The sequence below is a fragment of the Passer montanus genome, unplaced genomic scaffold (genome assembly GCF_014805655.1).
Source record: "Passer montanus isolate IOZ18808 unplaced genomic scaffold, ASM1480565v1 scaffold9, whole genome shotgun sequence".
NCBI lineage: Eukaryota > Metazoa > Chordata > Aves > Passeriformes > Passeridae > Passer > Passer montanus.
In genome coordinates, this window is record NW_024374367.1 from 1,202,543 (window position 1) to 1,217,621 (window position 15,079).

The following is a 15,079-nucleotide window of genomic DNA, read 5'->3' on the forward strand; positions in this document are numbered from 1 at the left end:
ACTGGACGGTAGCAATCATTTGCGCCCAATGTTTCCTACTGAGTTCTTACCTGATCCAGTAGGACAATGAAGGCAAACTCTTCATTTTCCTGTGTCAAACATATTTTTTAAAGCATAGTTTTGTGCTTCTGCCAGCTCAAATCTGTGTTTCTATCAATGCTGGCAGCAGTGCCAATTGCTCAGTATCACTGCTCTTGAGGGCTTTTTAGATCCTGACTGCTTTCAAATTACACTAGATATAAAATAATGCCCACCTGCACACTAAACATTTATTGCCAAAACTGTACCTCTCAGTGAATGGGGCTCTAACAGGCAGTGGCCAGCAAGGCTGGTCTCCTCTTAGCTCTGCCACTGTCCCTGTGCCATCCTTCCCCCTGCTAGCTTCACCCCACACATCTATTTGAAGGGAGCTTGCATTTTGGTTAGACACACTCAATGCTTCCACACTGTAAGGAGAAATGGTTTTACTTCTGTCAACTGCTCTACAACGACTTGCTGCCACGCTACAGAAATTCCAACAATCCTGAAGTCATTTTACTGCCTCTCACAGACTTCAGTTCATTGCCTTAATGGGAAGGCAACACTGTTTGGGGTATCCACAACAGCAAATGATAGTGGGATGCATCTGAGTTCTGTAACATGCTTGTTAGACCTTGTGTTCTCTTTCCAGGAGCAGGACAATCTAATGAGTTGTATTTCTATTCCAGATTTGGAGTCTAGCTACATTTTGCAGAAAAAAGCCACACCATGAGACCTGGTACTTCCACCACCAGCTAACCCTTTGGCCACCAGGGAACACTTGCAGGACAAAGGCTCAGGAGAGTTTATTGTTGCCATTTCTGATGTAAAAGCAAATAGCCAGCAAGGACTTACTTCTCGTAGCTCCACCCAAATACAGGTGGAACTTCAGAGCTTTCATCATTTCATTGCAGGCTACCTAAGCTCTCCACAAGCTTTAGGATAATGAAAACAAGGATGTCTGTGCCAGTTGTGAAGGGAGACATAGAACAAAGGGCAAATTAAATCACTGTTGTAACACAGAAAGCCCTGCAGAACTATAATTCCACATGGTGGCCTCTGGATTTTGAGTGCTCTCTACACTTGACCCAGAAGGCACTGGGTGACAGGATGAAACAGGCAGATACATAACATTTCTTACAGGAAAAAAAAAAAATCCCATTGTCACCATCATAACACTTAACCAATCAGCAATATCAGACAGAAATGAGTGCCAGGAATTCCAGGCCGACATTCCTCCTCTTGCTGCAGAAATCCACTTGTAAAGAACACAAATCCAAGGCACCCTCCTGGTACAGACATGGCACTGGAATGGGCACAGGCTGTTTTATGGATGGGAAGCCAACATGTCTGCAAATCCACCTCCTGCACTTGACTGCTGAGGTCTGATAGGTGCAGAAAAATACCTGCACATGCAATTCAAAGTATTTTTAAAACTCAGGTGTTTGTGCAGCTGTGATCAAGTCACTTTAATTCAACCAGAGGAGAAGCATGGCATGGCCATGTGATTGTAAACAGTGAAGTTTCCTTGGCTTGGCAAATTACTGTGTCCACTGGGCTGTGGCAGCACTCCCTTTTAACTCAACTCCAATGCAGAACAAGGCATTTTGGTTTAAATCACTGGGAAGGCAGCAGCTTTTCATTTGGGTGGTTTAAACAAAGACACTACTCTGCTCAGTGAGGATAACAGTGCCCATGCCAGAGCTGAGCTCTGGTATCTGAACCACATACAATTATACAGTCTTGGAGTAGAAAATAATCTGTCTAGACCATAGAACATAGGAAGCTGTTTTTTTTCTGAGTGCAGAACTGTTGCAAACACCTAGCCCCAAATTTGTTTCAAACCATTAAACTGCCAGGGTTTATCTGAATGTTACCACAATCCCTCCTCGTCTAAGACCTGGGTGCAGAGAAGGGGCCTGTAACCCACTCAGTAGCAGAAAATGCTTCAGACAATCCAGCTGATCCTGTTGTATGTCCAAGTGTCATCATCAGAGCCAAGCCATGGAGCTCTACAGGACATCGGCACTTGGACTTGCTCTAGGCTGTTGCAAAAACCACCAACTGGAACAGTTTTACCCACTTGAAAGCAAGAAAATCCTACATATATCTCAGTGGTCAATGCAAGTGCTTGGGAGCACTGCCAAATAATATTTATCAGCCCAGCTGAAGGTTTTATAACTCAGCTGTGTAAGTTCACATCACAGAGAACACCCCGATACAGCAAGCAGCCAGTCTGGGAGTACTCAACTTGCTCTTACACTATTTCATTTTTATTAGTTATTAGACACAAGTAACAGTTTTGAAACAAGCTGACTTGTGAGCTGAACAGATCTGCTCATGTGTACAACCCAGCAAGGAGACAATCAGTCACTACTCCTGTAACCAAACTGGGGCAGCTTGCCACTGCCTGGCTATCCAGTGCCAGTAGGTTTTGTTGGCAAAAGGGGGAGAGTATCAACACACTTAGAGGTCTAAAGAGGGACAAACTGAAATGTGAGGAGTTAAGTGTCTGCCTCACCTTCTCCTGTAAGCAAAGCCACACGCATAAATTGCCAGACTGGCTGGCAAGTTTTAAAAACATCATTGCAGATGAAAGAGGTGTGGAGTTGCTTTACCCCAAAAGCAGCAGCTGACCAGGAGAGCTGAGGGGCAGGATGGCTGTGGAGCCTCTATTTTGCCCTATACAACACAACTGGCTGCTACCAAAGCAGGGACAGGATATATAGGCCAGTGGCTTCTGCTGGGAATAAGCATATAGAGGGAAGGCCTTTCCCAGCAGCTCTTATAATTATTATCTCAATTTTTTATTTTTGTACTTCTTGCAGCTGGTCTCTGTGACTTGGCTGAGTCTCATCAGCTGCCTCACTGCCCTTAGCTCAGCATTTTTCTTACACCACCAATTTCAGGAATTACCCTGCATCACTCATCTTGGGACTGCAAAATGCAGTTTTATCTGCACTGCCAACTGATCTTGAACCAAAATGCCAAAAAAGCTGTGTGTGCTGCCCAGACTCCTCCGTTCCAGGGAAGAAAGACAATCTGATTTAACTCTGTTCTCTCTCACCTCAAGCTAGTGCCCAATGAGAGTAACAGAACTCTAATTACACATGGTGGCTGAGCAAGTTAAATAATACCAGCATGATTGTAGCTGTGGCAGTCCCTGCTTCCTCATCTTGCTTATTAAAAGGTGCTAACATGACTGCAGCCTCGTCAGTGGCTCCAGATAGCTGAATCACTGCAGTTAGGACATGACTGAGCCACAAGGGATGGGGTGGGAATGCCTTTATTCCCACATCCTACTAGTGTTATGTAGCTGGGAGTGAGCTACCTACACCCAGCTGTGCAGATATGGATCTACAGCCTCTTCAGCACCCTGGTAAACTCATTGAGAAGTTACAGAAAAACTACAATTACAGTTCAAAATTAGCAGTAATATACCAAGCACAGCAGTTGGCAGTTTTTTCTTCTACTAGAACTGTTTCCAGAACAGGCTGAAATGAAGAACACACATGCAGGTCAGTGCTTGCCTAACAAGGCCAAGATCTCACCTGGGAACTTCAAGAGCTAAAGCAAAACCACCAACCCATTACCTTGGCTCTAGCCTACGCTACTGACCCTGCACCTTTCCTGACATCACTTCACAACTCAAAAAAAGTAATAAGGGGATTAAAAATATATCTCTGAACCTCTAAATCCCACAAGCCCAGTCCTTCCTTCTACTCCTCCCAGAAATCCAAGCCACTTGCTCGGGAACATATCACCAACAATGGCCACAGTGAGAAAGCAAAAGGCCCTGACCACGCTATCAGCCTCACTTTATAACCCAGCCCTGTCCCCGCAGGAACCAATTGCTGCAGCAGGGAGGCTGGAGGCAGCAGATAAGCCTTAGCTGGGTGATAGGGATCAGCTGCCCAGTTATCAAGGGAGTACAAAAATCAAATAGATTTTGATTTAGTAGTTACAGCTTTTCATATATTCTGGGAAAAGAAAAGAGAAGGACCAGGGAGGGGGAAGGGGAGTTAGAAGTCTTTTTCCAGGGTGTTATGATGTCAGATCTTTTTAGCAATGAATTTCTAGGTTAAGCAGTTACTGAGACATGTGGCTGCAGAGAACTGCAGTCAGCGCAGGCGTTTGTAGGAGGAAGCTGAAAGCGGTGGAAGAAAGGCAAAGGATTGCACATCTGAGGGCTGCAAACCCTGCCTGAAGGAAGCAAGACAGTAGAGCAGAGTCATCCCCAGCAGGCACAGAAACAAAGAACAGCAGCACTGCACGCTCAGAGAGCCACTTCTCAGTGTTACAATTCATCTGTCCGATCTGGGGTAGGAAGTTCACTTAGTCCTTCTCTCAGATGTGACCCAAGCTTTGGGCTGCAATGCCAACTACAACATCCACTGCTCCGTGCCACATATCCAGCTCCACAGCTCTGTGATGGGGCAGATCATCACCAGTGGATTAGACCAACAAACATCAGCTGTGTTGCTGTTTTAAGTCCAAAAGAAAGCAGATGAAGGTAACACACCGGATTTCAGTGCCAGCAATAGAACAAGCAATGAGCCAGGCAGAGCTCAGTAGAAAAAGTAGCAAAAGCAAAGATGAACCTTTGATTACATGAAATTTCACCCAGTAAAGCTTGGCATTCAGGTACAATTCTGCTGTCACAGACATGGCTATGACAAGGACTACATTTGTCAATCTCCATCTATTCACCAAATATTAGCACTTCTGGCATAAGCTTCTAGTCAGAAATTTTGGAAGCTGCAGCCGTTTCAGAGAAATCTTTCACACAGCATATAAAAAGTATTCTTTAACACATAATTGCTTGCAGTTAGGCTTACAACCAAAAAGTACAGGAATTCAATTCAGAATTTCCCCTGACATCATAGGATCAAGTGCATAGAGAAAGCCAGACCTCTGGATCCATTCTTGTGGCACCTTGAAAGTGCCAGCAGGGCACTGTAACTTCTGCCCTCAGTCCCCAGAGCCTGCTCAGCACCTGGGAACAGCAGCCAGCCCCTCTGGGCAGTGCCAAGCACCAATGGCACAAGGACCTGACTGAACCCAGATAGGTTCAGTCAAACAGGGGGACAGTGTTTCCACCACACTGCAAGTGAGACTCACACAGGGACCTGAGCCACTCTACATCCTCGGGGAGCTACACACTGCATTTGTTCTTCTGTAAGCTGCTTCCCAGCTCCATCTCCATCCCTGTTAATTACTGTCACAGCAGGAGAGTTTCTGGCATTTCAAAGAATGGCCCTTGTTATTAAGCAGGAAAACAGGCAGAAATAGCAGGCAGCACTACACACATGGAAACTGCAAGAGACACTCTTTTCCTCCTGCATGGCACAGTTCATTTGTTTCCCTCGGTTAAAGCAGGAGGAAAGGTAGAAAAACTGCTCTAACTGGTAGGGAGCTCCCAGCCTCCAACCAGTCTGCTGGGAGAGGCTGATGGGGCTGGGATGTAGTAAATCCCAGAAGTAAATCCCAGCCCCACAGTGTCAGGCATCTTAGTTCTGACATTCCTGGCAGGGAACTGTGCACGACCACTGACTGCAAAAAGTTTGGATTGAGCCTTGCCCACCTTTTTCTAAGAGGGCCTGCCACAGGACAGAAGGGCTGGGTCTGGTGAGAGCTCCACATTATTGCAGTTATTCTGCATCTAGTTGCTTCTGCAGGCACCTCTAGTTCAATTTCAGATATATCTGCTATTGAAGCAAACCTTAACTCTGGTGTTGGCTGGGATCTTACATAAATTTGGCTTTTGAAATAATTGGTCCTCTCTCAATCAGCTGAATGAGACCATCACACCCTTCTGCAGATAAATCTGCCCTTTTCAGTTAGGACTGGCTTCCTGGCAACCTTGCTGGACTCAGATTTTAAACACTTCCTACTGAACAAAACGTGTTATTTAAATGGGGAAGAAGATGTAAAAAGCACAGCTCGCTCTCTCCAGCTGATTGTCTTTGGAAACAGGACTGGAGGCTGCTGTCCCAGAAGACTGAGCCGGCCTTATCTCAGGCACTCTGTTAAAAGACTTGGAATCACTTATTAATTTAGTGAAAGCCCCTTAATTTTGATCTTTTGTCTGCATTAATTGATTTGCTATCAATAACCTGCATTGATTAGACCTCCAGACCTGGCAGCCACTGAAGATGAAGAGACAGAGACTCTCTTTCAGAGCAGGAGTTCAAAGCCTGAAATGATTAAAAAAGACAGCACCAAAATGGCTGATAACAAAAAGGTGTCATTCTTTTTCCATTCAAGTATGAAACTCTGTGCAGTTAACCCTTCTGTACCTAAAAATGCTCTCAGGTCTAAGGTATTTGTATAACCTAGAGCTAGCTATTAGATTTACTCCATTTTGTCATTTTAATTAAAATATTATGGATGCTTTTAAACACCTGACAGAATGAGAACCAAGGGAAAATTTTATCTGCTTCAGCCACAAAGAGAGCTCAGGGAAAGCAACCTGACCCAGAGATTGGCTCAGGTGGTGCTCTTGGATCCCTTCCAGCAGACAGCATTGTAAAGAGTGGTTCACAAAGTCAGATTTAATTTGCAGCAGATCCAAACCAAATGCAACAGTGAAATTTAATAGTCATCAGTTAAAATTCTGACAATAAAGTTTTGAAAGCTGAGAACAGCTTGCTAGTCCAAGATGCCAGGAAAGCATTAACAAACCAGCTCCCTGTCAGAGACTGTGCTGGAACACAGCCCTGGGCTGCTCCCAGCTCAGTATCCCTGCTGCATGAGCTACAGCAGGGGCAGGAGGTCGGAATGTTCACATGCACTGCTCTTCCACCAAGAAAACCAAAGGTAATGGCTAGAGAGAGCTCTCAGGCCACCTTAGAGAGGCTGTTTTGGGACAGACACAGTGGGAACACCTGAGCTACCCTGTACCACAGTCTCAGGTGTCTTTCTCTGCTTAAGATTCCAAATCTCCAGTAATAGCCTGCTAAACAGCACAAGACCAACTATTCACTTTAGCCCAGCATCTGAATAAATCCAGGTGGCCAGTGTCCATCAAAGACACTTAACTGTTGTTTGAGACACATCCAACTACCTTGAGAGCGAGGCAGCTTAGCAAGCTCTCTTTTCATCCAAGCTGTGTCAAGAGCTCTGGCCACCCCCCAGCTGTGACAGTACAAACCTCAACAGCACACCTTCCTACACCTGCATATTTCCCTGTCAGCATGCATTTCACTAGAAAAAAATTCTGTAATTCCTCTTACAGTTTGTTTGGTGGCAGCACAGAGCACGGATCGGGTACAGCACAAAGTGACATTTCCTGTCCTGCAGAACGAGCTTATCAGCGGCTGGTCCCGATGAACCTGGCTGGACCACCCCCCCAGCACCCTACCCAAACGCAGCAGAATTCTAACGCATGGCCCAAACACAGCCTGTGACAGCTTACAGAGCAGCACAGCCAGCTCACATCACAGCACTCCTGCACTGGGAAACGGACACAATCACACATTGTACTGAGCTCCTGCATTTCTCCTCTGACAACAGCACACAGCCACCAGGACTCGAAACCCCTTCCTGTGCATCTCTGCCAACTCCTCCTTATCTGAATGTTTTTAATATCCCTCTTCTTTAATATCCCTCCTCTCTTTTTCTCCCTTCCCTCCCTGCATACATTACATGTGGGTGTTAAATACCCCTGCAGCTGTAGTCACTCTTCACAAGCTGCTGTCCTGCTCTCCTCAGGGTGTCTCACACTTACTGTGACATGTCCTGCACATGTCCAGAAATTCCAGAAAACTGGACCACACTCCTAAGTTCTAGCTATACAAAATTTCTGGGAGAACAAGGAATGTGTTGGCACCCATGGTCTGGTCTCACACTATAAGGAGGGGTGAGTTTCTGAGCCCTCAGGGTCACAAACAGCTCTGAATATGCCCAAGCACTGCCACACCTGTGTCTGCTGGGAAGGAACCATCTTGCACATCACGGGAGAAATAGCTCACTGAAATTAATGATCCTGTATTTTCTAAAAGTCCTTTCCTTTTGAATGGAAAGGCTATGTCAGCCTTTGTCCTCCACAGATTAAATGTGAATAATGATTGGGACAGTTGAGCACTGGAATAGATTGCCTTGGGAAGCTGTAGAGTCTCCATCATCTGATTTTTTTGAACGGTCTAAACAGTCATCTGTCAAAAATGGTCTAAGTATTAAAAACCCTGCCTTGGGGAACAGAGGGAAAGGAAGAAATGACCTAATAAGCTTTCTTTTCTGTTTCTGTAATTTAAATAGAACTTCTGGGGACTCTAGAAATTTTACTTGCCCCCTCAGCTGGGCACAGCACACCACCTCCTAAGGCCCTGCATTTCATGCTCAGGGGTTCTGCAGGATCTCTGCTCTGCAGCACGGGTGGCTTGCTCCATGCAATGGTCCAAGTGGTCCCTCCTCATTAGTTTCCTGCATTTGTAAAATGCAGAGTGATGAAAAGCACAATACTGCAAATATCTCAAAATCTCTGTATTTTAGAAAGGAACTTTTATTCCCACTTTTAACACATGACTAGTAGATCAAAGTAACTGAAGGCTTTATCTGGTATCTCCCAGATACTAACACTGGGTGTACATACATCATGCTGATGTGCACAGGATGAGAACCGAGGGAGTCAAGCTTTTTTCCCACCCACAAAGAACAAAAATAGGCTTTTATTCCGAATGACTTATTTTAAGCTAAAAACGAGAAAGAACAAAAGCAAAGGCTCCAGGAAGTGGAGTCTGCACCCGCATCTTATTTTAACACGCAGCTTTGACTCTTTAGAAATTTAAAGCTGCATTGCACAGAAAGAAGAATCAGCTCAGTGATGTTATATAGCTCACTATTTCCAAATATCAATCTAGGATCTTAGAAGCAATAAAGATTCAATAACACTCCACAGTCTCCAACTCTGAAAATGCAAAGATAAAAACTGTAACAATTAAGGACAGATACAGATATGCAATATACATTGCACAGATGTTTTATTTCCCTGCAATTATATATATGTCCTCCAAAATAAAACCCAACCTTCATTAACTCCACATTACAGTGTTGTATGTATTCCTCATGAAAAAGAAATCAGTAAAAATGAAAGAAAGTACTCATCAAGATAGCATCAGCATCCAGACTAATCACATACACATTCCACCAAATTAATTTGACATGTTCAGATGCTGGCCCTCCATGAATAATTATTACACAAATATTTCCAATTTGTCTCTTTAGTCTCAGAAGATGTATCTAAAGTAAATATTTTTGTGCAAAATTGGCAGCATAGCTTTACACACCTACTGAAAAACTGCACACATACATCCTTTGGGGATACACACAATCATTTATAGAGAGTCCACACAAGCACGTGCAAACTTATTAGGAAACAGAACTTCAGCATCAGTTAATGAGAAAAATCCCTGCTGAGGGCTCTGATTCAGATTGTTAATTCTGACCTCAGCACCTCAGGACTGCTGGCTGAGGCCCACAGGCAGAGCAGGGCCAGAACAGCTGTACATGGGCAGCGTGCACGGAGCCACTGGGATCCAGGGACACGGATATTCCCCTCTCAAACACAGAACACAGCCAGCACTGCCAGCTTGCTGGCAGACACCAGTGACTGTGTCCACAGCAGGCAAATGGAGCCACGCAACATTCCCATTTTCTGAAGTGCAAAAGCAAGAAGCAAGAAGCGTTCAATTTCATCTTTGATCAGTTTACTTATTGATTGGTTCTCTCAACGGATATCGCAGAAATTCTCTCAGCTACTGAGGCAAAAAAATGCCAAATTGCCTCGTTCCTTGAAGAGTTTTTCCTAATCCAAGGGGGAAATTCAAGGGAAATAATTTCATTTGATAACAGCTGATTCCCCTATCCTGGTATCCCACCCATTGCTTGGAGAATTTCTCACTCCAGAAACAGCCTAACTCTTCACAGCATTCAACTTTAATAGTGGTTTAGCTGCAGACTCCCAGACAGAGCAGTTACACACATTGCTTATTCTTCCTCTCCAGTGGGTGTTTAAGACAGCCCACAAAGATATTTAGGTACCTCAGTTTACCTTGAGCTCCATAAAGAAGGTAGTCAGCTAAATACTGTACAGCTCTGAGCTTGCACTTAGAAAAAAAAAAGCTGCTTTTTCCAATTTTGGCAAGTGACTGGAAAACAAGAGTTCAAGTTCTGATGAATAATCTGCTTTGAGTTAAAACCCACTGCTGAACTGCAGCTTCCCTCTTGCTTTAATATAAAGGGATAGACCACCAGAGACTACATTTCAGCACACAAATTAGGAGGGGCAAGCTGTAGGTAGCAGGTGATGTATTGCTATTGCATCACCTTTTGTTTGATTAGTGATTAGGAAGTAATTGCCTCTCTGCCGAAGAGATGAAATCTGGCAGAGTCCTTCTGAAACAAACATGGCATTTATATATTCCTCTAAAAGCTGTAAAATACCTCAGTCTCCAAGCACTGTAGTCCTAATAATCTTTGAATACAGTTTGATACAATCCCGGGGTACAGCTCATTAGGCACTGAATTCTTTGAAATAAGGAACCCCTTCCTGTCATCCACGCACAGATCTAACACACATACCCCCACTAAGCAGATGCAAAATGCCACCACAGTAAGGGGTGATAATAAAGGAATTTGATTGGGTTAATGGAGTCACATATGGTGATGGTGTGGTCCTTGAGAACATTTCCCCCTAGCTTCAGCTTCCTTTCATACTAATCCTCTCCAGGGATTGAAGGAACAGAAGCATGGACAGGGAAAAAATCAGATTTATTGGCAGAGCTGACATTTTTGGATGAAAATACTATTAATCACAGTCACTGAGGCAAGATCAATAAAAAATTCATAAAGAACACATCTTGTAATGTGTACATATTCCAAGAAACACTGACAACCATACCAGCACCATGATACTAAAATAAACCCAATGCTTTTCCTCTCCTGAGTTTTTACTTTTGTCTCTTGATGCTGTGTAGCAGAGCTCCCAGTGAGGATGCTGCTGAGTGTGCCCTGAGCACTCCACCAGCTCCAGAGGGTGCTGTGCTATACACACAGGGTTTGGGACATGGAAGGTTTGACAGGATCAGCAAAGAGTGAAAAAAACCCTGGTACTTGGCTGTGATCAGTGCTCAGACTTGAGGGAAGGGGGTGGATGAAGTGAGAAGACTACAGATTGTACAGTACTATACATTTCCATATTTGCTTGATTTCTTGACCGCTCTGCAATTAACTCTTGTGCCTCAGAGCTGTGGTTCTTGCATGCAGAATGAAAAAACTATCTTTTCACTTGGATGCTCATGCCTTTTCTTGCTGCAGGTCCTTTATATGTAGGCCCATCTGTAATGGGGCAAGAGCAGTTTCCTTTGCTTGTCAAGAATGACAGTGGTTCTTGCATAAAATCCCATCCCACTGCAGCATGAGAGAGGATATTGCTCATTGCAGTGGCCTCCAGACTTGTAACTACAGAGCCTGAGCAAAAACCAACCCTATTAAAACACAGCTCAACTGCTGTCCCCAAAAGTCTGCTCTCTCCCCTAGACCAAACCCTGTGCTGATCAGAATAATACATTTCTGCACATTTATTTTTAGGGTACAGCTAAACACCGATACAAATCCTACAGAGCACCCACAGCACTAGTTTTTAATTACAGTAAATTCACTGGGGAGGAAAGGAGCCCGAGAAAACCATCCAGGCAAATCCCTAAAATGGCTTTGTCAAATCTCACCTATTTTACATAGGATATAACCATACCTGACCCTTTCACTAAAGCTCCAGTGTCTGGATTTCATAATTAAACATTCATTTAATTTTAAATAAAATGGCTAGAATAACTACATTGAAAAGGAAACCATGAAAAAAGGGTTGTATGTCACTTACACCCTTTGTAAGAAACTAAAGAAATGGAATGATTTCTCTAAGTGTGTATGTTAGTAAATATCACAGATTTTAAGTCAGCACCTTGATTTTAGGAAACCTGGCTTATGATGTTTTGAAGCAGACACCTGCTTCAGATTAATATAGCTATGAAACTCTCAATAAAGTGTCTTGTATCCTCAGGGCTCATTGCTGCCTGAAGTACAACTTAACCTCTCGAGAGAATAGCCCAAAGTGAAGCAAAAAACCCTTGTTTTCAGATAAATCAAATATCCAGGGCACAGAAACACCCAACAGTTACCCGCAGAGAGCGAAGACTCAAGATGGCCCTGGAATAAATGGCTTTCCTGCCCCTCTAAAAAGCTAAAAATGGACATGCTTATTATTTACATTCAAACTGGCTGGCATGCCTAATATTTCAGGAAACAGATTTTGCAGCTGTAATACAACTTGAGGAACACCCTATATTTCACTGATATGAGGTACTGTAACAGCTGAGCAATATACCTTTTTCTATACATCACATTCAAAGCTGGGAAACACTTTTTTTTGTTGTTTGCTGCAAACATGCTTTTTCTTATCTATAAAAATAGACATAATAATGATGCTTTATACAGCTCTGGAATCTCACAGCCCTTTCGGGGAGCTCAGCATCTGAGTCGTGGAGCTGAAACCTCCACAAATCAACCCGTGAGTAGAAGATAAAACACTTGTGGGGGAGCCAAGACTACAACTTAGAGCTTTTTCCTACTGGGGTGCCCAACACTGTGAAACACTTATTTTCTATAATTACAGAGGTGCTAGCTATCACAAGTTTAGAAGCTTGGTGATATGAGGCAAATAGGATACAACTGTGGAGAACATTCTGAACTGATAAAGAACGTTATAAATGTGGCAAGCACTGGGGTTTTGTGGACAGCTTTTTAACTTTAACCAGGATATGGGGAGATATTTTGCCAAAACAACACTTTTAACATTAATTAGAGCCCTCAATTCCCAGGAGGCACATTAGGTTAAAACACTCCTCTCTTAGCAAACCATGCATCACCTCAAGAGAGGAAACTACAGGCTGCAGGACCCTTAGAGCTTCCCTCCTACCACCAATCTTTTGTTCTGTATTACTTCTGATACATGTCAAAACCTCGAAAAAACCAAGGAAACAAACCACCAAGTCTTTCAGGGCAGGTAGAAGCCAGGCATTAGAGCAGCTGCAGTCGCTTACCGCACGGGAGAGGCACGCAGCAGCAGGATCCGCTCGGAGGCCGCGGCCCGGGCGGCAATCGACACATTTGAGGGCCCAGCAGGGCGGGTGGGCCGGGCCGGGGGCGCGTCCTGCCCGGGGCCCGGGCCGGCCGGGGACGGGCCCTGAGGGGAGGGAGAGAGGGAGCCAGGGAGCCTCTGTGCTCGGTGGGGGCCTCGCACTGCAGCACACCCCCGCTCTCGGAGCCTGCCCTCGGCACAGGACCTTCCCTGGGTGTTGTTCAACCATTGCAGTGGTTCCCTGGGTCCGCGGTCACTCTGATGCATGGGCTGCTGTAGCGGGATGGTTCCATGATGAGATGGCTGCTTCTAGGAATTAAATGACACCGCAAAGAAGTGCACTAGAGGTGGATACTATTAATAGTTGAATCACATACTCCTTCTTTAGCTAGTAAACCGGAGTTCCAGGCTGCCTAGGCCAGAAGGGGAATCACCTGTAGGCAGTATTAGCAGAAGGGCCCTTTCTACACGTGGTGTCACAGCCTCTCCATCACACATGGATTGCATTTCTGTGCAGTCATTGGCTCTGTCTGAGTCTAAAGGCACCAAGTGTTTAAACCAGTTAGCACTGGAACCTGCCAGGAAGACAAAAGTGAAAAACTCTTGCTTGCTCAGCAATTTGGCCCAGACTCAGCCAGCAGCTGGCAAGCCAGAAGTGTATTGCTCATCCCATGAGAGTGTTCTGGTCTGTGGGTTATGCTGCCTTAACTGATACTGTATGCTCCCTAAAAGGCAAATCCCTACATCCAAGTCATTCTCATTTTGCTCATCTGCAGAGATTGGTGCTTGCAGTAACAGCAATAGGACACTGAGTTTGTGTTCTAAGCTCTAAAGAGAGTACCTGGCTGCAGTAGCTCTTTATCCATCACAGAAAAATTGCTTCAGTGCATGAGGTGCTGTTGCTGTTTCACATTCCTAGGCAAGAAAACTGATGAGCAACTCGAAAGCAGATGGGCAGCTGGAATAGTTAGAAGACAGAACAGCAAGTGAGAAAGCAGACAAGCACGACAACTGTCTGTGCCTTTGGAGGGTGTAATCAAAGGGAAATCCAACAAGAGCTTCTCCTAACATTACACAAGCAGCATCTCCCTGACATGTTCCACAGCAAGCATGTGCAGACAGGGATTTTCTAGTGGTGATAAGTTTTATGACATCTGTTGTCACCCGAGGATGTGGAATTACCTTCACTAGCATGGTAGCCTTCTGCCACTGGCCTCCATTGCACCTCAGCAGTCTCAGGAGAGCTGGCACTAACACCAGGACTGATGTGGGTCTTGGATAAATTCATAAAGACCATATAGCACTCACACACTCCCTTTAGCTGGGGAGCATTTCTGACTCAGAGAGAGAGTTATCTGCAGCATGCCTGCAGCTATATTTCACTGTTCACCTCCACACCTCATTTCCCCACCATGGTTACACTGTCGTGTGTGCAGGGCCTCTCTGTGAGTGTGGAAAGGTCATTTCACTGGCTGATCCTCAGCAGAGTGCCCCGGGCTAATGTGAACCTCTGACAGTTCTCGATCTTCATTAGACATTCCTTTCCCTTAGCAGATGAACCCTTCATGATATCTGATGTGTTTCTCCTTATCACGCCTCTCTGAGATGGGCAGTTCTAACCTTCTCCTTAGGACTTGGAGGTTAGGGCTCAGAGACTAAAGGCACTTTTTTAAAGGTCCTTAAGAAACTTACAGATGCAGAGTTGGCTGATGCACTTTTCAAACCATGAAATGCATAACTGCAATTCAAATTGCTGAATTGAAAAGCCCTGGGGAGTCTATTTCCTTTTGATTGATATCAATGGGAATTAGATATGTTTGTTTCTGAAAATCATCATCTTTAAGAATCTAAAAGCCTCAATTTCAGCACCTTTCCTACCACATAGCAGGAAATGGAGTCAGAGTTTTCCAAGCATGAGGGTACTGC

The 15,079-nt window shown here is 44.6% G+C and overlaps 1 protein-coding gene across 2 annotated transcripts in view; it reads right to left on the reverse strand.

Moving 5' to 3' along the window:
• The window catches only part of LOC120495753 (high mobility group protein HMGI-C-like), a 53,246-nt gene extending 40,081 nt beyond the window's left edge, over nt 1-13,165 (reverse strand). The window contains exon 1 of one of the 2 annotated variants that reach the window (XM_039695588.1): nt 13,116-13,165. The gene's annotated coding sequence lies outside the window, so the exon portion shown is untranslated. The remainder of the gene's footprint in view (nt 1-13,115) is intronic. The other variant, XM_039695590.1, reaches the window with a different exon arrangement.
• Nucleotides 13,166-15,079: the final 1,914 nt, after the last annotated feature.